The sequence below is a fragment of the Theropithecus gelada genome, chromosome 7a (assembly GCF_003255815.1).
Source record: "Theropithecus gelada isolate Dixy chromosome 7a, Tgel_1.0, whole genome shotgun sequence".
NCBI classification, from domain to species: domain Eukaryota; kingdom Metazoa; phylum Chordata; class Mammalia; order Primates; family Cercopithecidae; genus Theropithecus; species Theropithecus gelada.
In genome coordinates, this window is record NC_037674.1 from 44,803,352 (window position 1) to 44,826,589 (window position 23,238).

At 38.3% G+C, this 23,238-nt stretch overlaps 1 protein-coding gene across 3 annotated transcripts in view; it reads left to right on the forward strand.

Moving 5' to 3' along the window:
- The first annotated feature begins 483 nt into the window (after positions 1-483).
- Positions 484-23,238, forward strand: part of GLCE (glucuronic acid epimerase) — a 127,141-nt gene continuing 104,386 nt past the window's right edge. For all 3 annotated transcript variants that reach the window (XM_025390722.1, XM_025390724.1, XM_025390725.1), the window contains exon 1: positions 484-645. The gene's annotated coding sequence lies outside the window, so the exon portion shown is untranslated. The remainder of the gene's footprint in view (positions 646-23,238) is intronic.

The following is a 23,238-nucleotide window of genomic DNA, read 5'->3' on the forward strand; positions in this document are numbered from 1 at the left end:
AAGTGGGTGGGCCTTCCACCTGGAAGATGGAAACCCCCTGAGCACTTCGGGTGGCGCTGTAACCAAGGGTAACCGCACCTCGGTTTACACCGGTATGAAGACCAGCCTCTTGCCCAAACCAGGTGTATCTACGGCGGCCTGGCAGGACCACACACAAACCAAGCACGTCACGTCATTAGAGCTATCTTGCCGCTAACGTCCACTACCTCGTACTACTTCTGGTCACTACTACCTTTGCTCACAGTTTATTAAGGACGAGCGGAGAAGAGGAGGGGCGGAGAAGGGGCGGGGAGAACCACCTTTCCTTTTTTACAATTGGTCGTAGTAGACTCCGAGTCCTGCCTCCCGTCCTGCCACCGACAGGCTGCCAGGACTGTCACTCGAGGAGCTGCCGCTGCCGCCACCGCCCCCCCGCCCCGCCGTGGCCCCGCCCCTTGCCGTGGCTCGGATCTCGCGGGAAGAGCTGCGGGCACGGCGGTGGCTCGGTCTCCCGGCTGCGCGCGGAGCGGGAGGGCTCTCCTCACACAAGCGCTTCCTTGCTGAGAGGCTGGAGCTGCGGCACCGCAGGCCTGAGCCACCCCTTCTTTGCTGTCTCCCTCTCTTCCTCAGGGCTCCTGGGTCTGCTCGCCCTCCGACGCTGCTCAGGTTAGAGAGTCCGGAGCGCGTCTCCGCTCAGGAACGGTCGGGAGCGGGGACACGGAGCAGCCGGAGCAGGCGGGCTCCTGACGGGGGCGGCTCCGGGGGCTGCGCGGCACTGCCTGGTGGGCGCGAGGCTTGGCGGGGTTTGGGAGTGCGGGGGGCGAGGAGGCGGTGCAGTGGGATCCGGGCGCGGGCGCCCAAGGGCGGTGTAGCGGGTGCCGGAGCTCCCGAGGTTAGGGGGCAATGTATTGGGGTCCTGGGGGGTCTTCCGGCTTGGGGTGGGGGTGGGTGGCGGCACACGGGGTCCTGGGTCTTTGACGTCGAGGGAGATTTATCAGGGTCTTGAGCTTCTTTGAGGTGGTGTAGCGGGGTTCCGGGACAAGGGGTCCTTTTATCCGGGTCCCAAGCTCTTTGGGGCAGAGAATGCAGTTTAGCAAGGTTTACACCGGTGTAAACCTGGTTTCTGGAGGCAGGTCGTCGGGGTCTTGGGGGTTCTTTGAGCGGGCGTGGGCGTCCGTTTTGCATTGCTGGGATGAAGAAGCAGTGTGTCCGGGTTCTGGGGAGAGGGGTCTGTTCATCGGTGTCTCTGGGTGAGAGAGCGATGTATCCGTTCCACGGGGGCCGGGGCCGCCTTGGGGGATTGTTGGGGGCTGAGAGTGTACGGCGGCGGCCAGCGTCTGTGCCGGGGTTTCTGCTTTGCCCAGAGTGGGGCGGTAACCTGGTATGGTCTCCAGTCTTTTGGGGGCGACAGGGCGAGTTAGCTGGCCCCCGGGCGATCTCTCGGGGTGGGCGCGGCTCGGCGGGCGCTGGGTACGCTGAGGGCGGGAGAGGGCTTTAGTGCTACCGCGAGCTTGCCCAGTCTGCGGCTAGGCAACATCCTGAAACGTTTTTGTTCAGGTCTCCTTCTCTCTGGATGAGATTTACTCAATGCTTAGTTGGAGGATTGATCGGTGTTTGTTGCCTAGTTGAAGAAGCAGTGCGTTTGTTCTGCAGTTTTCTTTTTTCTGCCCCGGGATCCCTGTGGGGGCGCGCTGGTCTCGCTGGAGCTCCGGGAGCTAGAGTGGCAGCACCTTAGGTGGGTATTTGGTCTGCAGGTTCTTTAGGAGGCCGGTGTCCGCAGGTTGAGCGTGGGTACCGCTCCTGAGCAACTGAAATCTGTTGAGGGTGGGGAAGACTGTGATTTTGGCTTGCTTTCCTAGGTGGTGGTCTGCTTTGCTGATCCTGCATTATTAGATCTGTTCTGAAGTCTTGCCTGAGTGAGTGTTGGGCAGAGTCAAATAGTGCTGGGAAGCGTGTTCTGTCTGGCTTCTCTCTGTCCTTTGAAAAGCATTTGTAGAGAGGGATAACGTCAAATTCAGCCTCCAGAAAACATTGGAATTTGAAATCCCAAAGCTAGAGCTCTGCAAAAGCTTTTTCTGCCACCTGTAAGGATGGTTAATCGAGCTCTTTTAGAAAATCCTGCTTAACGGTTTCATTGTATTGTAAAAGTGTGTTTAGCCTTGGATATTATAGAGGTTTTGGTAACTAGCGTAGGCTTAGGTGGAATTTAAATAAAATGACCTGTATGTATGTGTATTGATTAAAAAACAAAACAAAACAAAAAACAACGTATAGGTCAGAAAGTCTGTGTGTTTGCCTGACATTTCTTTTGGTTAGTTACTCTATCACAGAGGCCTGTAGATGAAATTTAATGGTGCAGGCAGTGAAGTCCGTACTCAGAGCTATTCGGTAGATGTGTAATCTGGGGTTAACAGACAAATTTGAGTATACCAAAGCAAATAATTTTGCCTGCCTCATTCTTTTTCTTCGTGTCAGTTTTTTTTTTTTTTTTTTCCTCTCATTTTTTGGTTTGTTTGTTTTGAAACAGGGACTCATTCCGCCTTCTAGGCTGGATTGTAGCATCGCTACCATGGCTCACTGCAGCCTGGACCTCCAGAGCTCAAGCAGCCCTCCCAGTTCAGCTTCCCACCCCCACCACCAGTAGAGTAGCTGGAACTACATGCATATGCCACCATGCCTAATTTTATTTATTTATTCAATTAATTAAAGACAAAGTCTTGCGCTGTTGTGCAGTCTGGTCTTGAACTCTTGGCCTTAAGTGATCCTTCAGCCTCAGCCTCCCAAAGTGTTGGGATTTAGAGGCGTGAGTCACCATGCCAGGCCTCTTAGATACAATTTTTAAAAATATGTCATTTCTTCTGATCTTAGAACCAGACAGATTAGGGATAATGTACTTAATTTTGGAATTTTACATCGTTTTGAAAAACAAAGGAATCCCACACAGCAATATTTAATACTTTGAAGGGGTTAATGTAAGTTTTGTTGGTGTTTCTATTCAGACCAGAATACCTGGTTGACATATACAGCTGTCACAACTGATTGCTTGAGCAGATATTTGGTTGGAATGACAGCCCCCAAACCTGTAAGCAGATCTTATTTTTCCTATTTTTGAGATAAAGACAAAGAACAAATTAAGCAGGTTTCAGAACCTTTTTTTTTTTTTTACATCAGCTTTCATCATTTCTAAGTAAGAAATAGACTGATAAGTCAACAGATATTTGATTATCTGCTACGTGTCACAGCTCTGGAGGTACACTGATTAAAGCTGTCATGTGACTTTCCCCTTTAAGTCAAGAGAGAGAGGAAGGCAACAAATAAATACAGTTAAAAATTGTGATACTGCTAAGGAAGAAATACACAAGGTACTTGAGATTCAGCTCTCTTTTTTTTAGTAACCCCTGAATGATGATACAATTGATGTCTGTTGTGATAATCAGAAACCAAGCAAAATAGTTAACTGCCTTCTAAATTATTAAAGAAAGATTAAATTACAATCAGTAGAGTTTTAGGTGTTAAATATATGTTGATTCTTTGTAGATGCTTGTGCTGTGTAAGCATACAAAAGTCTATAAGGATACACATCAGACTTAACCGTGTTTGGATTCTTCAGGAGGGAGTTGCAGAGGCATAGAAGAGAGCAGTTTAGTTTTATATTACTTGAATCTATTTCAATGAGCAGACATTACTTTTAAGTACAAGTTAGAGAAACCCCAAAATTAAAACATTTCAGTCACTGTGCAAATTGGTGAAATGTACAGTGTTTATAAGGCTTTTGTCAGTGTTGCCACTTGCACCTGTGTATACTAATGAAGGAAAAGAGTATTTCAAGTATCTGAAAATTATAAGGGTGTGTAGGGTGGGGTGGGTAGCACAACAAAATAAGAAAAGACATAGACCTAAGTAAGATGTTAAAACATGTTAAGGTTGTTGGATATTTAATTATGTAAAGATAAATTAATTTTAGGACTTTCTTTTATCAAATTTAATTTTTTCCTGAGTTTGAAAAAGGACGTTTTTAGATTTCCTAGAGGACAATAGGGTAGGGGAATAGGTATTCTTATTGTGGTACAGACTTCAGGAAATTTCTTTTTGTCAAACATACACATCTGATATATTTTGCTTGTGAAGCATATGAACCATAAAAATAATTTTATGGTTTCATTATTACACTGCTGAAAATGACAGTACCAAAGTGTCTTTTGAATTATCATTCAGAGTCCTAGAATCATAAATATGATATGCTAAAGCAGTTTCTAGAAAGGAAATCGTAAGACATGAATTCCAGTCTTCACTGTGCTACTCATGGTGTGTCCTTGGATAATTCCTTAGTCTTTCAGGGCCCCAGTTTTCGTATATACGTATATGAATTATACTTACATACATTATGTATATAATATATACTTTTGCTGTGATCATATATACATATATGACATGTTATATAATATGTATAATATGTAAAATATATGTATACAAAGATATGTGTACATACACTTATACATACAGTTTTTATGTTGCAAGTCTGAAGTATTATATGTACAAAAAGGAAGAGATACCTTAAGAGTAGCTAGTTCTCAGGATACAACTAATTCCATGTAATTTTTACATATTATGCCTAATTTTAGAAGCTTCTTTTTTTAAAGATACATGGCAAGTATTTAATTCTGGAATATAGATTCATGAAGGTGAATGATTTTCTTTGGATAATTTAGCTTTATCTGTTAAAGCATTATTATTTTTAGTTCCAATCCCTGGTTCTGTAGTAGATTATGTATATAATAATATGTCCTTACTTAACTCTGGATATAGAATGAGGTCTCTAGTGGTTACCTCCAGACTTGACCCCCTTTAATCCATCCTTACACTACTGCCAAGGTGATTTTTTCTAAAGTGCAAATCTATGCAAATCTATTCATTGCTTCATTTCTTGTTTCTTTTCTCTTTTCTCTTGCTTAGAAATGTTACTCAGATTTATTTCTTTATCTTTCAACTTTTCTTTTAAGTTCGGGGGTACATGTGCAGAATGGGCAGGTTTGTGACACAGGTAAACATGTGCCATAGTGATTTACTGCACAGATCATCCCATCACCCAGGTATAAAGCCCAGCATCCATTAGCTATTCTACTCTTCCTGATGCTCTCTCTCCCTGCCCTTCTTCCTTAAAGCCCATACTTTATCAGCCCAAGTCTCTATCATTACAAGGCCTTTCATCATCTGGCTCATCTTATGCATTTTCCCCGCCATAAATCTGAAGCTCCACTTGTACTAATACGAGCAGTTTACTGAATGAGCCATACTGTTTCCTGAGTCAGAGGCTTCACATATGTTCTCTCCGCTGTTTAGAATGCCTTTCCTTCTTTTGTCTTGCTGACAAAGTCTACTGATTTTTTTAAGATACAACGTAAGCACTGTGTGCTTTTTTTTTTTAAGCTTGTTTTTAGCTTTTTTTTTTAATTACCATTTTTTCTTTTCTTTCTTTACTGTCTGCTTTTTAACTCTTCTGGTCCTCCCTCTTCCCAACCCTAGGTGTTATATATTCACTGTATCATGTTCATTCATTCTCTTGTGTTTGCTAATGTGTAGTAATTATGTCCCTCTTTCCTCCTGGACTCAAAGGCAGGTTTATATGTCTTATTACTTTTTGACTTCCTGTTGCTTATTTACACATAGTTGGCTATCATTACGTGTTTTATTCTCAATACCAAGATTGATGTGTTCATGATGTCAGAAATGAGTTGAACTCAAATCTCAGTCTTGTCCTGTTTTCGTAAAATTTGGGGGTTTCTAAAGTATCTTATTCTCTTGCCCTGTGATTACAAGCTGATATGAGAATGGTAGTTCTTAGCTTTGTGTTTAAGAAATAAGACTTGTAGCACTTTAAGAGGTGAGGGTTACTTTGTTAAACTTGCAGAAAAGTCTTGTAGAATTTTGAGGCAACTACTAATCCTTATCTCTAAAATTGCTAGGAGAGATATTAACTAGTTTGGGTGTTTTAAATCTTGGACATCATTATTTGGTAGCTGTTTTACCTTGGCTGCTTTTTACTTGGAAAATGATAGTAGCTGATGTGTGCAGGTTTTTATATAGGCTTTAATAATTGCTTTACATACATTGCCTTTAATTTTCAGAATAAATCCTGATCATTTAATAATTTGCTCAGCGTCATTATCTACTAAGATGCAGACTATGACTACATGTAGGTCTGACTGTCTCCAGATTCTATGCTTTTTCTAATACTACATTGTTTTCTGAATATGACTGCTTATTCAGTGTTTAAAATTATTAACAGATATTTAATTCATTTTGTAAATTGAAGAAGTAGGTTGTAAGATTTATCCATTCAATTCGTCCAAAAAAGCTAAAGTAGACAATTTGAGATTGATTGGACTTTAGAGACCATTTAATCCAACTCCTTCCTTTAGCATATGAAGAAATACATATGCAAGAGTGGTGGAATGGTGTGCTGAAGATCACACAGTTAGTTGGTCTGTAAGATTTTCTTTGTTAAGCTGGTTGTGAACACTGGTGTTATAAAACTATTACTTGAGGCCAGGCGCGGTGGCTCATGCCTCTAATCCCAGCACTTTGGGAGGCCGTGGCGGGTAGATTACCTGAAGTCAGGAGTTCAGAACCAGCCTAGCTAACATGGTGAAACCCTGTCTCTACTAAAAATACAAAAATTAGCCGGGCATGGTGGCACACACCTATAATCCCAGCTATTCGGGAGGCTGAGGCAGGAGAATTGCTTGGGCCTGGGAGACGGAAGTTGCAGTGAGCCGAGATTGTCCAGCCTGGCCGACAGACCTAGACTGTCTCAAAAAAAAAAAAAAAAAAAAAAAAAAAAAAGGCCAGGTGCGATGGCTCACACCTGTAATCCCAGCACCTTGGAAGGCCGAGGCGGGTGGATCACTTGAGGTCAGGAGTTCAAGACCAGCCTGGCCAACCTGGTGAAACCCCGTCTCTACTAAAAATACAAAAATTAACCAGGCGTGGTGGCGCGCACTTGTAATCCCAGCTACTCAGGAGGTTGAGGCAGGAGAATCGCTTGACCTGGGATGCAGAGGTTGCAATGAGGTGAGATCACGCCACTGCACTCCAGCCACTCCAGCCTAGGTGACAGTGCGAGACTCCGTCTCAGAAAAAACAAAACAAAACAAAGAACTATTACTTGAAAGAGATACCAGATGCCTGATTTTCACCCCCAAGGGGAAAAAAAGCCTAGAATGACTTTTTATAAAAGTAATGTTGAGGATCTGAGAGTCTTAAGGACAATCAGAGAAAATCCAGACTTTGGATCATGACACATGGAGACACGCCAGTGCCTTTATACACCTGGTTCCCTAATCTTGGTTCCTTTTCTTCCTCTTTTTCTTTCTTAAAATTTGTCCACAGTTTACTGATATTATGCCTGCTGAATTGTTATTAGCATCAGTCTTACTAGTTATCATTTAAGTGACAACCATGGGCTAATAGGAATACAGAAATGCATAAAATCTAGTCACTGCCATAAAGAAGCTTGGTCTGTTTGTGAGTGGAAGGCAGTATATATCTAATTGCAAGGTAGTATATAAAGATAACCATGAGTAGTACAGCTTTAGCAGCTCAGAAGATTGGATAAATGTGGGCTGGGCTAGTGGTTACAGAAATTTCTATATAGAAAAGTTTCTACTTAAGTCTTTAAGTGAAGAGTTGGAATGGTGTGAAAGGAGAAAAAGACTTGGGAATTTTTTTTTTTTTTTAATTATCTCAACTTTTACTAATCTTACCTTCCTCACTTTCCTTCAGCCACACTCCTCACTGTTTCATAAGGTCTGTAACATGTTCTTTCAGATATCCAAATGTCTCCCTCCCTCACTTCCTTCAGGTCTTAATTAAAGTATCATCCTTTATCTGAGAACTTGACTGGTCACCTTGTTTAAAATGACAGTATCTCTTCCACACATACTCTTCCTGTCCTTCTTGCCTGCTTTGTTTCTTTTTTGTGCTTTTCACTATCCAAAGTACTCTAGATTTTTATTGTCTTTCTACCCCTACTAAAAAATATATAAGAGCCGGTGACACGGTGGTGCATGCCTGTAGTCCCACCTACCTGGGAGGCTGAGGTTGGAGGATTGCTTGAGCCCAGGAGTTTGAGATCAGCCTGGGCAAAAAAGTAAGACCCTGTCTCAAAAAAAAGAGTTAAATGAAAAATTAAAAAACATAAGACCCTCCAGGATAGGAATTTTTACCCATTTTAGTCAATACTATATCCCCAACATACAGGACAGTGCCTTTTACAAAGTAGGTGCTCAAATTTTTGTTGAATTAATGACAGTGGAACTTTAAAAGCAGGAGCTTAAAAGATCGTTTGATCTAAGCCTCTCATCTCTACTTTTCTTTCTTTCTTGCTGGCAGGCATGGAGGAAGAGGAACTTTCCATTCCATCCATTCCGTTTTTTTTTTTTGAGACAGTTTCACTTTCGTTGTCCAGGCTGGTGTGCAATGGTGTGATCTGGCTCACCGCAACTGCAGCCTCTCGGGTTCAAGTGATTCTCCTGACTCAGCCTTTTGAGTAGCTGGGATTGCAGGCATGTGCCACTATGCCCAGCTAATTTTGTATTTTTATTAGAGATGGGATTTCTCCGTGTTGGTCAGGCTAGTTTCAAACTCCTGACCTCAGGTGATCCACTCGCTTCAGCCTCTCAAAGTGCTTGGATTACAGGCGTGAGCCACTGCACCGGCCTATCCATTTTATTTTTTTAAAAATTTGATAGGACTTGAAGAAAAAAACATATACAATAAAGTACACAAATCATAAGTGTACAGCTTAATGAATTACATATGTAAACTTGTAACCAACAATCAGATCAAGATAGAGAACATTTCCAGGACCTTGGAAGCTTCCTCCTATTCTCTCTTAGTCAATGTTTAACAAAAGTTACCAGTTTTCTGATCCCCATCACTATAGATTAGTTGTGCTTATTCCTGAAATTCGTATAAGTGGAATCAAATCATTCTTTTATGTCTAATTTCCTCTGTTGAACATCACATCCGTGAGATCCATGTTTTTTGAGTTAGTAGTAGTAATTCTTTTTCATTGCTCTGTATTATTTCATTGTATGAGTATCTATTTGTGTCTTCTGTTGACAGACGTTTGGGCTGTTTCCAGTGTTTAGTTCTTAGAAACAAAGCCACCATAAACAATTTTGTGCATGTGTTTTGGTGACCATAAAAATTCATTTTTTGGTGAAGCACTTCATTTCAATATATAATAAAACATATCTCCATATATACACACACATATACACACATAATTCTTAAGCTCATATGGTTCCTATCACATGCTAGATGATCACTAAATGATTAAAGATGAATTAACTAATCTTTTATTACAATATTATTTCAAATGTATTAAAATAATTTTTTCTCTCTAATAACATTTATGAAAATCTTAGTACATAATCTTTCTCCATACCTGATCTGTTTGAAGAATAGGAATAAAAACATTCAATCAAAAGATAAGACCTTAAAAAAATTAGACATTGCCATATTGCTTTCTAGAAAGATGTTAATTTATATGCCAATATGGAACATTAGTTTTAAAAAAACTTTTGCAATTTGATAAGCAAAATATCTTACTTTAATTTGTCTTTCTTCGATTATAAGTGAAGTTGAAACATTTTAAGTTGTTTCATAAACAATTAGATGTTAAAATATTTATAATAAAACAATTTTTAAAAGAATGCCTCAGACATTGTCTCGTAAGGTAAAAGATATTTTAACTAGAATTAATGTTCTTTATTGTAGTTTTTCCTTTTAATAGATAACATTTTGCTTAGTTATTAGAAAAACATAAAAAAATTCAGAGACAGAAACAGTTGTCCCAGAGGCAGCCATTGTTAACAGTTTTTTATGTATACTTCTGAAGATATTATAGACTATGCGTGTATATGTATATGTGTATGAATATGTGTATATGTGTATAAATGTCTGTATATATAATATATTTGTGTGTGTGCATGCATGTGTGTAATGTGTGTGTATATATGCCAAAACATTAGATGAATTATGGAAACCATTCATTAAAATACTGTCTGGTTTGGATGTGTTATTGTGTACCATTTTGTGTACTAAAAATTAGAAAGTGTCTAGCTATGACTGGTATCTGGCTACTGGCCCAGAAGGAAGAAAAGCAGGGTCTGGCAAAGTATTTCGCAGTAATCTTCTATAAGACAAGTGGCCTTAGCTCTCCTTATTATTGGATCAGTTCTTTGACAATAGCACTTCTGTTTATAGTACTGATTGTGTAGTATTATTCCAAAGTGAAAAGCCAAGTTTTTGAAAATTGAACAGATGATACCTGAAAGAACTCTTTAGAAGTATGAAAGCTATTTGGAGGTATTTAGGAGAACATTTAGGGGAAAGATACTTTATTCTTAAACATTTTAGGATTCATTTGCTTGACAGTTACAGTTTTTGCAGAGTTTCTATGACTACTGTTTAACAGTGAAAATTTGAGTTTGAATAATTGCAAATAAAATTTTTCATTTACTTAAACTTTTATATACCTAATTTAAAAACCAATCAGCCTCAATATAAACATATTTAAAAAATATTTTAAGACATTTTTCATGATAATATATATTAGTAATTTGTCTCATACATAAAAGATATTTCTGAGCTTGACTTGAATGTCACTATTAAATGGTTTGAGCAACAAGAGTCAGAAATTTTAATTGGATTCTGCAGGATTTTAATGGTTTAGGGAAAAGGGAAAAGGTATTTGCTTTTGGGATAGATTCTTTTTTTTTGAGACGGAGTCTTACACTGTCACCCGGGCTGGAGTGCAATGGCATGATCTCAGCTCACTGCAACCTCGGCCTCCCGGGTTCAAGCAGTTCTCTTGCCTCAGCCTCCCGAGTAGCTGGGATTACAGGCACCTGCCACCATGCCCGGCCAATTTTTTGTATTTTTAATAGAGACGGGGTTTCACTATGTTGGCCTGGCTGGTCTCAAACTCCTGACCTTGTGATCCACCCACTTTGGCCTTCCAAAGTGCTGGGATTACAGGCATGAGCCACCGTGCCCGGCCCTGGGATAAATTCTTTTTAAGGCCCTTATTTCAAAAACTAAAATTTGGGGATGACTATTATTTACTGAATACTAACTCATTGATGTAGTCCAGGATAAGTGAGGGGTATTATAAGAGTTCCTGTTTACTGGAATTCATGTATCCTACCAAGGATAGATTATAAAGCTGTAAGGGCCACTGAAAGAATTTACACCTAATTGTGATTAATAATATTTGGGGAATTTGAAGAAAGAATTTGTCAGAGGGAAGAGATCATCTTGATTTTTAAAAAATGTTCAATTTTGAAGTATATCTTTATAGGAGAATTGCAAAGATAGTACAGAGGATTTCCATGTGCCATATACCCTTCACTCAGCTTTCTCTAATGTTCACCTCTTATATAATCATGTTATATTGATCAAAACTAAGAAATTCATACTGATTTTTTAAAAGGGAATTCAATTAACCTATTTTTTTGAAGACCTACTATGTATAAGAGAGTATTTTGGCTGCTGAAGTATGTACAATATGGGAAAAGGAGTAAAGGTTACAGATAATAGCAATAGACTGATGAGCTTGGTGTCATTCCTTGAACAAATTCTTAAACAGATTATCGAACACATGTGTTGTTGGTACTTACAAAAGAAGGCACTGATCACTAGGAACCAGCATGGGTTCACAAGAACAAGTAATGACACCTAGCTTCACTTCCTTTCTTATAGGATAAGTGAACTATACCTGTAAGTAGGTATAACAGAAGATACTCTGGCCATAGTATATGTAAAATTATCACTATATTTATTGCATTTTAAATTACATGCTGGGCACTGGATTAAATGCTTTTACATAGGTTGCCTCATTGAGTTATTGTTTTACAGATGAGGAAAGGGACCCTAAAGGTTATACATACAGCATTTGACATCCTCTTACGATATCTTTTTAGACTAGATAGAAAATGTGGTCTGAAGAGTTACATAGGTAGGTGGATTAGTAATTGCTTAAATGGCCATATCCAGAGCTTGATGATTACTGGGCTCATGTTAAAATTAAACTACAGTACATTCTTAGTGGTGTGCCTCAAGAAGCTATCATGTCCTATGTAAGATTTTTATCAGTTACTCTCAAAATTGTAAGGGAATGCTAGTATATGCACAGAATCAGGATCTTCACTCACTCTTACTGCCTTATTTCTAATAGTTAAAATGACAGACTGTATTAAGAAAATATTTGTTGTGAAATGTGTTGTAAGATTTTATATTTGATGTGTAAATATTTGATAAAGACAGGCCTATAATTGAATTTTTTTTTCAGAAGTCTGCACAGATACAAGATGGGAATCTTGGAGGGCTAACAGCAGTAGGTGTGTGTTTAAGTAGAGGTGTGTGCCTGGGTGTGTCTCCTTATTTGTCTGCAGTTGGTGAGTCAGTGGTTTATTATAACTATCCCAAAAGCTAACACCTGCTTAAGCTACACTATTTTGAAGCATATTGTCCAAAATAGTTGATTTTTATTTTGTACTCTGCATCTAGCTTAGTTCTGTTCTGTTTGCCACATTTTAAGGTAGGCATTGATAAACAATGTAGTGAGAGGAGAGTAATCAGAGTGAAGCAGTCTTGAAACAGATAGTTGCAAAGTAATTGAAACATTGAGGTTGTTTAGCATGGAAGAAAGAAGACTTGAGGTATATGATAATACTTTTTAGATTGGGTAACTGGATGATATTTAATGTTCTTCCTGACTCAAATCTGGGATTCTGTGAAACATGAAGGGATGGCACATGGAAGAAGGATTAAGCATATCTTTTGCGTTGCAGTCTGAAGGATGGACCTAGAACAGTGAACGAAAGTTAGAGGAAGGAAAATATTGGTTCATAATGAAGAAGCCTTTTTATTTTTTTAAGAGATGGAGTCTTGCTGTGTTGCCCAGGCTGAAGACAATTTGAACGGAGTAAACACTGAGCCACTAAAGCATAGCTTGAGTAGGGTTTAATCAAGCTATCCTCTAAGGACTTTTCCAATTTCAAAAATTTAAAAAATTTTCTTCATTGGTTGTAATTCCAATTGGCAGAACATTTTCTTGGGCACTTATTCACACTTATTCATAATACTTAAAGCTTCATATAGTATCAGATTCTATTAGGGAAAATGATACCTTCCTGATAATCAAAATCTGAAATTAGAATATGAAATAATTTAACTAGATTTTTTATTTTTTATTTTTTTGAGACAGGGTCTCACTCTGTCACCCAGGCTGGCACGCAGTGGTGTGATCTTGGCTCATTGCAGCCTCTCCACGCTCAGCTAATTTTTGTTTTTTTTGTAGAGATGGGGCTTTGCCATGTTGTCCAGGCTAGTCTTCAGTTCCTGAGTTCAAAGTGATCTGCCCGCGTTGGCCTCCCAAAGTGATGGGATTATAGGCGTGAGCCACCATACCTGGCCTTAGATGATTTTTAAAAAGTTTATTCACAATTCCAAAGGAAAAGATGTTAGTCTTGTTTTAGAAATATCACAGACTAATTGAAGTTGCTTTTAAAGATGATGGCATAAGTATCATTAAATTCAAATGCTTGTGGTTTCTCTTCTGCATATCTAAAAAAAAGTTGATGTCAGAAACTGAAACCACTCATGCCTATAATCCCAGCACTTTGGGAGGCCAAGGTGGGCAGAGCACCTGAGGTCAGGAGTTTGAGACCAGCCTGGCCTTTATGGTGAAACCCTGTCACTTCTGAAAATACAAAAATTAGCTGGGCATGGTGGTGGGTGCCTGTAATCCCAGCTACTTGGGAGGCTGAAGCAGCAGAATCACTTGAGCCCAGGAGGTAGAGGTTGCAGTGAGCTGAGATCGCACCAGTGCACTCCGGTCTGGGCGACAAGAGTGAAACTATGTCTCAAACAAACAAAACAAACAAACAAACAACCCAAAGGTTATTAATTTCTAAATGATTCAGTTGTTTAAATCTACAATGGAACAATAAGCCATTTTATTCACTGTCATCCTTTCCACAAATCAAGAGCTTTTTTGGGCCTTCATGACCTTCATATTTTTTTATCCTGAGAATACTGTTTTTCTTAAGCCCATCTAAAGTCTGATTTTCAGGACGTCCCCCAATCCATTTTTTTTAAAGTCATCTTAGGTTCCTCTATCCAACACTGATATTTTTCTTTCTTTTCTAACAGTCTGGTAATCTATTAGTACTATATCATATACTGTTACTAATTGCTTTATAATATGTAAGGGTTTTTTTTTTTTTTTTTTTAATTAACAGGATTATAAGCCCCTTGAAGACTCTTTTACTGGGACTTGAAAACTACTTAATGAAATTAAAAGTTAGAGACTCAGTGGTTGAATTTTAGCTAATGTTGAAGCACTTAATAGCATAAGAAAAAGCCTATGCAGAATTTCCATGTTTAGTTTCTACTTTTTTAACAATATGATCATTCGTCTTCATCTGATGTATTATAAAATTTACAAATAATAGTAATATACTCACTTTAAAACTGAAAAATAAAAAGATTTTCCCATCATCCTTACATTCTTAATACCATCATCTCCTAAATTTTGGAGTCTCCCTTTTGTTGTTTTTCAGTGCATTTGCCAGTGTCTTTGTCATTAGCCTTCAGAAGTGTCAAATAATTTTAAAATGTGTATTTCAAAGTGAAATTTCTCATTAGAAATAAAAATCAGGAGATACATTCTAGTAAATGTACTTACTGTACCTCAGTAGTGTACTTTTTACTTTGTTACATTCATATGAACACCAAAAAGTTTAATGAATAAAATAGAATATATTTTAACATGTTTAAGAAGTATGTCTGTGACAACATCTAATTGAGCTGTTGATAAAATTAGTTTATAGTCATCAGCTTCGTTTTCTATGTCCTTCATTCCCCGTACAAAATACTTGTCATATCCAGTGGGTGTTCCAGACTTAGCATGTTTTAAAATCGAGGTAGCGTTGTCATATTTTGTTTTGATTGGCTTTTGCTCAGGGGAAGTTTGGGTCCATATCAGAGATCTGTTTGCCTTCTTCACTGAAGCTAATGACTTCCTGTTATATGATAGGCTTTCACTGCTTCTTCATGTGGGGGCATCTCTGCAATGTAAATTGCTATTTTCTAGTTATTATTGTACTTAAATTAAAACAAATAAAGTTTCTGAAGACACTCAGGAAATGTATGAATTTACCGAGTATAAAGCCTTAGAACCCTTAAGCAGAAAAACATCAAATCACAACTAGGGAGGTGAGTATACTGGCTGGCAAATCTTACACTGTACTTCATCATATAACACTACTCATGTACTCATTTTTAGAAGCTACATATGCATTATATACTAATGCTGTAATTCTCAAATAATTGAAATAATGAAAAATTGATAATTCAGAGCCACTTTTTATTTGGCATGGGATGTGATTGTATTTGCATTACCACATATTAAAACCTAAAGGGAGTTAAATTTTGTGGTCTAGTAGTTTTCAGTGGAACCTTGTTTTTTTTTTTTTGAGACAGGGCTCATTCTGTTGCTGAAGCTAGAGTGCAGTGGTGTGATCTCGGCTCACTGCAGCCTCCACCTCCCGGATTGAAGCGATTCTCCTGCTTCAGCCTCCCAAGTAGCTGGGACTGCAGGTGGGCAATACCATATCTGGCTAATTTTTTTATTTTTAGTAGAGACAGGGTTTTGTCATGTTGGCCAGGCCGGTCTCAAACTCCTGACCTCAGGTGATATGCCCACCTCAGCCATACAAACTATTGTGATTACAGGAGTGCGTGAGCCACCACCCCGGCCCATTTTTTTTTCCCCCAAACATCTATATGGCACTGCAATATGGAATACAAATAAAAAATAACATTTTTGTATAACTTTAAGTACACATTTACAACATTAACTTAGCATAAAGCGGATTGGCTCTTAAATTGTCTTATCTTCAGGATAGGCTCTTAAATTGTCTTATCTTCACGACATTCTATTGCCACTTTATTCCTAGTATTTAACAGTGCCTCGTACATAGCAGATTCCAAATGTATCTTAGTGAAGTAAATGAATGAATGACTTAGGCCATTTTGATGTACTCAAGAATTTGAAATTGAATAACTGATGATGATTGTAGTTTCTCAATCTCTGCATTAAATTTCTATTTTGTTTTTATTGTACACTGTCCACCACAACTGGAAGAGTTGTTTTAGTTGGTTCTTGAGACGAATCAGGACACTCTCAGATTGAACTGTGACTTTGAAAAAAGAAGTGGATAATGTTTCAAAGCTGAATTAGTAACATTTCACATTTGCATTCTTTTTTTTGAGACAGAGTCTCACTCTATCACTGAGGCTGGAGTGCAATGGTGCAATCTCGGCTCACCGCAACCTTCGCCTCCTGGGTTCAAGCGATTCTTGTGCCTCAGCCTCCCGAGTAGCTGGGACTATAGGCATGTGCCACCATGCCCAGCTAATTTTTGTGTTTTAGTAGAGACAGGGTTTCACCACACCTAGCTAATTTTTGTATTTTTAGTAGAGACAGGGTTTTGTCATGTTACTAGGCTGGTCTTGAATTCCTGACCTCAGGTGATCCACCTGCCTTGGTCTCCCAAAGTGCTGAGATTACTGGCGTGAGCCACCACGCCCAGCCTTCTTTGTGTTCTCTATGATAAACATAAAATAAGTCAAACAGGAGACATCACTATTTCTTGATAATTTCTAAAACAATAGTATGATATGTTATGAGTCCCTTTGTCTAACAGCTTCACTGAGGTATAATTGGCATATAGTGAATTACACAATTTAGTAAGTTTTGATATATTTGAAATCATTACCACATTCAAGATAGTGACCATACCCATCATCTCCAGAAGTTTCTTCATGCCCCTTTATTATCTTTCCTTCATGCCCCTCCACACTCCACCATCTCAAAGTAACCATTGACCTACTTAATGTAACTACAGATTGATTGTTTTATATTTTCTAGAGTTTTATATAAATGGAATTACACAGTATGTACTTTTCTTTATGGTCTGGCTTCTTTCACTCAATGTAATTATTTTGAGATTCTTCTCTGTTGTTGCATGTATAAATAATTCTTTCATTTTTTTGTAGTAATATTCCATTATATGGATATGCCAGAATTTATCATTCATTTGCTGATGAACATTTGGGTTATTTACAGTTTTATTTACAAATAAAGCTGTTGTATTAGTGTACGAATCTTTATATGGACATATATTTTCATTTCTTTTGGTTAAATACTTAGGATGACTAGGTCACAGGGTAGGTATCAGTTTTACCTTTTTTTGGGAATAACATGTTTATCATAAAGGGCTAATTTTCTTAATACACAAAGAGGTCTTGTAACTTGGTAAGAGTAAGACCAAAAATCCAACAAAAATATGGGCAGAGGACAAAACCAGGTAGCTAATATCAAAAGATATACAAATGGCTTTAAGCATAAGAAAATATTTTTGGGAAGCTGAACAAAAAATATATTGTTTAAAATGTAAACCTCTAGAGTCAGTCTGCTTGGGTTTGTATGTTCTGTAACAATCAATGTAATCAAGTTCCCTAACCTTCTTGTGCTTCAGTTTTCTCATCAGTAAAATGTGGATAATAATAGCAACATTATCTACCTCAAGGGACTGTTACGAGTATTAGATAAGTTAATATATGTGAAGTTCTCAGAACAATATCTGACACACAGTAAGTGCTCTATGAAAGTTTATTTTTATTATTATTCAAATGCAAATTTAAACGAGAACATTTTTTGATTATCAGATTGACAAGGATTAAAAAGCTCAATAATACACAACAGTGGCAAAGACATCTAGAATCACTGTCATATACTATAGGCAGGAACACAAATTGTGCAGTTTCTTTGGAGGGCAAGTTGACTGTACATCTTAAAATGATAAATGTTCATACTTTTTCATTCAATTTTAAATACTTTATCTTTGCTTTTCACAGTATTAATTATATTGTCAAAAAACCTAAATGACTCTTAGTAGCGGTCTGGTTAAATAAATGATATAGCCACACAGTGGGATGTCATATAGCCATAAAAAAAGAAAAAAGGAGCACTTCTCCATAAGCTCATCTCTAAGACACATTGGGTTAAAAAAAAAATAAGTTGCAGAGCAGTGTTTATAGTATGTCGCTTCTATTGCTGTAAATAAGTTGTGTATGTGTTGGTGTAAATACACATGCATATGCACATATTTATAAACACATTTTGCTTCAAAATGCTTAGACTTTTCTAGAAGGATACACAAGAAAGGGAATAGTAGTTGCTTCTGAAGAGGGACTAAAAAAAGGGATTAGGAGATTGGAAATCAGATCTCAGTATGACTGGTTGAGTTTGGTTGTGTACACTTTTATACTGCTTGAGTATTTCTTGTCAAGAGAATATTACATTAAAAAAATTTGTAGTATGTAATTATAGATTCACGGGAAGTTGAAAGATTCGTGCAGAGAGGTACCATATACCCTTCATCCAATTTCAAACACTGCTGATAATATCTTATATAACCCTAGTGCACTATCAGAACCATGAAATTGATGTTGGTACAATCCACAGAGTTTATTCAGATTTCACCAGTTTTACAGGTACTCATTGTATGTGTGTAATTGTTTGCATTTTTATCATGTGTAGTTTTGACCACCATAATCAAGATACAGAACTGTTTCATCACAACAGAAATCCCTGTGTAGTCATATCTCTCATCCTAACCACTGACAACCTAACTTCTGGCCTGAAAGAGCATATAGTCTTTTTTTTTTTTTTTAAATTATTATTATACTTTAAGTTCTAGGGTACATGTGCACACTGTGCAGGTTTGTTACATATGTATACATGTGCCATGTTGGTGTGCTGCACCCATTAACTCGTCATTTACATTAGGTATATCTCCTAATGCTATCCTTCCCCGCTGCCCCCTCCCCACAATAGGACCCGGTGTGTGATGTTCCCCTTCCTGTGTCCAAGTGATCTCATTATTCAGTTCTCACCTATGAGTGAGAACATGCGGTGTTTGGTTTCCTGTTCTTGCGATAGTTTGCTGAGAATAATGGTTTCCAGCTGCATCCGTGTCCCTACAAAGGACATGAACTCATCCTTTTTTATGGCTGCATAGTATTCCATGGTGTAATATGTGCCACATTTTCTTAATCCAGTCTATCACTGATGGACATTTGAGTTGATTCCAAGTCTTTGCTATTGTGAATAGTGAATACGTGTGCATATGTCTTTATAGCAGCATGACTTATAATCCTTTGGTTATATACCCAGTAATGGGATGGCTAGGTCAAATGGTATTTCTAGTTCTAGATCCTTGAGGAATCGCCACACTGTTTTCCACAATGGTTGAACTAGTTTACAGTCCCACCAACAGTGTAAAAGTGTTCCTATTTCTCCACATCCTCTCCAGCACCTGTTGTTTCCTGATTTTTTAATGATTGCTATTTTAACTGGTGTGCGATGGTATCTCATTGTGGTTTTGATTTGCATTTCTCTGATGGCGAGTGACGATGAGCATTTTTTCATGTGTCTGTTGGCTGTATGAATGTCTTCTTTTGAAAAGTGTCTGTTCATATCCTTTGTCCACTTTTTGATGGGGTGGTTTGTTTTTTTCTTGTAAATTTGATTGAGTTCTTTGTAGATTCTGGATATTAGCCCTTTGTCAGATGAGTAGATTGCAAAAATTTTCTCCCATTCTGTAGGTTGCCTGTTCACTCTGATGGTAGTTTCTTTTGCTGTGCAGCAGCTCTTTAGTTTAATTAGATCCCATTTGTCAATTTTGGCTTTTGTTGCCATTGCTTTTGGTGTTTTAGACATGAAGTCCTTGCCCATGCCTATGTCCTGAATGGTATTACCTAGGTTTTCTTCTAGGGTTTTTTTGGTTTTAGGTCTAACATTTAATTCTCTAATCCACCTTGAATTAATTTTCGTATAAGGAGTAAGGAAAGGATCCAGTTTCAGCTTTCTACTTATGGCTAACCAATTTTCCAGCCCCATTTATTAAATAGGGAATCCTTTCCCCATTTCTTGTTTTTGTCAGGTTTGTCAAAGATCAGATGGTTGTAGATGTGTGGTATTATTTCTGAGGGCTCTGTTCTGTTCCATTGGTCTATATCTCTGTTTTGGTACCAGTACCATGCTGTTTTGGTTACTGTACCCTTGTAGTATAGTTTGAAGTCAGGTAGCGTGATGCCTCAAGCTTTGTTCTTTTGGCTTAGGATTGTCTTGGCAATGGGGGATCTTTTTTGGTTCCATATGAACTTTAAAGCAGTTTTTTCCAATTCTGTGAAGAAAGTCATTGGTAGCTTGATGGGGATGGCATTGAATCTATCAATTACCTTGGGCAGTATGGCCATTTTCACAATATTGATTCTTCCTGTCCATGAGCATGGTATGTTCTTCCATTTGTTTGTGTTCTCGTTTATTTCACTGAGCAGTGATTTGTAGTGCTCCTTGAAGAGGTCCTTTACATCCCTTGAAGTTGGATTCCTAGGTATTTTATTCTCTTTGAAGCTATTGTGAATGGGAGTTCATTCATGATTTGGCTCTCTATCTGTTACTGGTGTATAAGAATGCTTGTGATTTTTGCACATTGATTTTATATCCTGAGACTTTGCTGAAGTTGCTTATTAGCTTAAGGAGATTTGGGGCTGAGACAATGGGGTTTTCTAAATATATAATCATGTCATCTGCAAACAGGGACAATTTGACTTCTTTTCCTAACTGAATACCCTTTATTTCTTTCTTTTGCCTGACTGCCCTAGCCAGAACTTCCAACACTTTGTTGAATAGGAGTGGTGAGAGAGGGCATTCCTATCTTCTGCTAGTTTTCAAAGGGAATGCTTCCAGTTTTTGCCTATTCAGTATGATATTGGCTGTGGGTTTGTCATAAATAGCTTTTATTATTTTGAGATACGTTCCATCAATACCGAATTTATTGAGAGTTTTTAGCATGAAGGGCTGTTGAATTTTGTCAGAGGCCTTTTCTGCATCTATTGAGATAATCGTGTGGTTTTTGTCTTTGATTCTGTTTATATGCTGGATTACGTTTATTGATTTGCGTATGTTGAACCAGCCTTGCATCCCAGGGATGAAGCCCACTTGATCATGGTGGATAAGCTTTTTGATGTGCTGCTGGATTCGGTTTGCCAGTATTTTATTGAGGATTTTTGCATTGATGTTCATCAGGGATATTGATCTAAAATTCTCTTTTTTTGTTGTGTCTCTGTCAGGCTTTGGTATCAGGATGATGTTGGCCTCGTAAAATGAGTTAGGGAGGATTCCCTCTTTTTCCATTGATTGGAATAGTTTCAGAAGGAATGATACCAATTCCTCGTTGTACCTCTGGTAGAATTCAGCTGTGAATCCATCTGGTCCTGGACTTCTTTTGGTTGGTAGGTTATTAATTATTGCCTCAATTTCAGAGCCTACTATTGGTCTATTCAGGGATTCAACTTCTTCCTGGTTTAGTCTTAGGAGAGTGTAAGTGTCCAGGAAATTATCCATTTCTTCTAGGTTTTCTAGTTTATTTGCGTAGAGGTGTGTATAGTATTCTCTGATGGTAGTTTGTATTTCTGTGGGGTCGGTGGTGATATCCCCTTTATCATTTTTTATTGCATCTATTTGATTCTTCTCTCTTTTCTTCTTTGTTAGAATTGCTAGCGGTCTATCAATTTTGTTGATCTTTTCAAAAAACCAGCTCCTGGATTCATTAATTTTTTGGAGGGTTTTTCATGTCTCTATCTCCTTCAGTTCTGCTCTGATCTTAGTTATTTCTTGCCTTCTGCTAGCTTTTGAATGTGTTTGCTCTTGCTTCTCTAGTTCTTTTAATTGTGATGTTAGGGTGTCAATTTTAGATCTTTCCTGCTTTTCTTGTGGGCATTTAGTGCTATAAATTTCTCTCTACACACTGCTTTAAATGTGTCCCAGAGAATCTGATATGTTGTATCTTTGTTCTCATTGGTTTCAAAGAACATCTTTATTTCTGCCTTCATTTCGTTAGGTACCCAGTAGTCATTCAGGAGCAGGTTGTTCAGTTTCCATGTAGTTGAGCGGTTTTGATTGGGTTTCTTAGTCCTGAGTTCTAGTTTGATTGCACTGTGGTCTGAGAGACAGTTTATTATAATTTCTGTTCTTGTACATTTGCTGAGGAGTGCTTTACTTCCAACTATGTGGTCAATTTTGGAATAAGTGCAATGTGGTGCTGAGAAGAATGTATATTCTGTTGATTTGGGGTGGAGAGTTCTGTAGATGTCTATTAGGTCCACTTGGTGCAAAGTTGAGTTCAATTCCTGGATATCCTTGTTAACTTTCTGTCTCATTGATCTGTCTAATGTTGACAGTGGGGTGTTAAATTCTCCCATTATTATTGTATGGGAGTCTAAGTCTCTTTGTAAGTCTCTAAGGACTTGCTTTATGAATCTGGGTGCTCCTGTATTGGGTGCATATATATTTAGGATAGTTAGCTCTTCCTGTTGAATTGATCCCTTTACCTCAAAATAAAGGGATGGAGGAAGATCTACCAAGCAAATGGAAAACAAAAAAAAAGCAGAGGTTGCAATCCTAGTCTCTGATAAACCAGACTTTAAACCATCAAAGATCAAAAGAGACAAAGAAGGCCGTTACGTAATGGTAAAGAGCATATAGTCTTATAGGGGACATAATAGAGATATACCAACAATTCAGTACAAAGAACAAAAACAAGTGGCTGTGTGCAGTGGCTCACTCCTGCAATCCCAGAGCTTCAGGAAGCCAAGGTGGGCAGATCACTTGAGAGGTCAGGAGTTCAAGACCAGCCTGGCTAACATGGGGAAACCCTGTCTCTACTAAAAATACAAAAATTAGCTGGGCGTGGTGGTGCATGCCTGTAGTCCCAGCTACTCAGGAGACTAAGACACAAGAATTGCTTGAGCCCGGGAGGTGGAGGTTGCAGTGAGCCGAGAATGCGCCACTGCACTCCAGCCTGGGTGACAGAGTGAGACTCTGTCTGAAAAACCAAAACCATAATGAGTGCCAAAAGAATGTATTTATTGCTTTGAGAGTTATGAGTGATCCGATATTTAAAAAAGGATCAGAAAAATCTTAATGGAAAGAATTAGTATAGTTGTAAGGAGAACTGGCTATAGTTCTGACCCTGCATTAAACGCCACTAACTAACTAGATGTATAAAATACGAAAGTTGAGAGAAAGATTTTTTAGTGGTCCTTTTTAGTATA